The 2,111-nt window shown below is 19.0% G+C and overlaps 1 annotated feature.

Annotated features, from left to right (window-relative positions):
- Nucleotides 1–46: 46 nt before the first annotated feature.
- Nucleotides 47–524: a repeat region.
- Nucleotides 525–2,111: the final 1,587 nt, after the last annotated feature.

The raw sequence follows: 2,111 nt of genomic DNA on the forward strand, positions 1-2,111 counted from the left end.
CAATTAATTGCAAAACAATACATCATTTCAATTAATTTTATATTTCTTTTCTTCTTTATTTTTTGTTTCTTCTTTTATTTTTATTATACTTTCTTTGCTATTTATTATTCTTACAATTTTACATCTTTCATTCATTTCTTTAATTGTGTTTTTGTTTTTAATTTCTTCTTCATTTGTTTTAATGTCTTTTTCTTCAATGTCTGTTGTTTTTTCTTTAAACTCTTCATTTTTGTTTTCATTTATCTTTTTCTTTTTGATTGAATATACTTCTTGAAGAATATCATACCTTCTTTTCCTTTTATCTTCTTACTTCTTGTGTATTTCTGAATCTCCTCCGTTATTCCATTCACTTGTTATTCTTTTTATTCTTTATTGTATATCATTTATTGTTATTCATTTATATTTGTTATTTATATAATCTTTATTGTTATTGTATTTACCTTGTTTTTTATTTGTTTTTCTTTGTATTTTTCTTCTTCTAATCTCATTTTCCTTGATGTATCGTTTACCTTTATTATTATTATCACAAAAGATGAAATAATAAAAATAAAACAGAATTGAGTTTTCTTCTCTTCAATTTTTTTTTGTTATTATTTAAAAAAATGAAAAAATACTAAAAATAAAATAAGCTAATTATAGAAAATAACAATATTATAATTTTATTATTATTATATTATTAATATTATTATATATTTATTGTTATTGTAAAAATAAAATGAATGATGTTTGTTAAATTAGACTGATGATAAAATTAATAATTAATTTGATGTGTTAATAACGTGTATTAACTATTTAAACATTCATATTTTGAACTTATAAATATCAAATTAAATTAAAATGAATAAGGTGTATATTAAACAAATAGAAGAATGGACAGAAAAAAGAATATCAAATATACTATTTGATTCAGATATTGATGATTGGAATATTGATACATCAGTATTTGAAGAAAGAATAATAAATAAAGAACATATAATTATTATTATTGAAGATGAAGATGGAAATAAATTTGGAGGATATGTTAATTCTAAAATTGATAAAGCTGGTGGTTTTATAAATGATTCACAATCATTTGTATTTTCATTAGAATCAAATGGAAGAATGAAAGGAATGATGAAATTTGATATTATAGAACCACAAAATGCATTTTATTTAGGTAAGCAATCGGATGATTGTTTGTTTGCATTTGGATATTGTGATATTGTTGTTTATAAAGAAAGATATAAAACACAATCATTTTATGATCAAAATACGTTTGATTATAAAGGAATATCAAATGCACTTTGTGGAACAGGATTGTTCAAAAATTTTTTCATACCAAAACGAATCATAGTAATTGAAATGATTCAGTCTTGAATAATTGAAAATGAAGTAAAAAGAATAAAAACAAATCAATGAAGAATATGAACAGCCATTTTGTTCATCTGCCAATGAATGAAATGGTGAATTAAAAATTGACATAATTCAATGTTGATTTATTTTATTTCATTTGAAATTTTCACACCCAATGAGGGTGTTTTTAATAAATAAGAAAAGAAATAAAAATAAAAGAGAAATAATATGAAATAAATAAACAAATTATTTGTATTATTTCATTGAATTAATTCATTATGAATCAAATGAATAAGATAATAGAAATAAGAATAATAAACAAATAAAGAAATGATAAAATACATCATCATATTTATGTTATTATTTCTTATTCTTTATTTTCTTTATTATTTTATTTTCTATTTAAACAATAATAAACAAAACATAATAAGAAAGATAAATAAGAATAACACAACATAAATAAAGAATAATAATAAAATATACAACAAACAAGAATAAACAAGAAATGAGAAATGATAAAAGAAGAAATAAATAAAATAACAACAAGAATAAAGAAAATAGAATGAAATAGAATAAATTCAGTGATGTTTAGAAAAGAGGAAATGACAAAAAGAAGAAATGAATGATGATTATAAAAGATAAAAATAAAATAATAAATATAAAATCAAAACTAAAATAACATAATAATATAATAACAATATCATTGTTTTTATCTTATTTTATTCTTATTTTATTTATCTTCTTTCATTGTTATATTCTTCTATTTTATTAAATGAAAA

Source organism: Entamoeba histolytica, genomic scaffold (assembly GCF_000208925.1).
Source record: "Entamoeba histolytica HM-1:IMSS scf_1104750517103 genomic scaffold, whole genome shotgun sequence".
NCBI lineage: Eukaryota > Evosea > Mastigamoebida > Endamoebidae > Entamoeba > Entamoeba histolytica.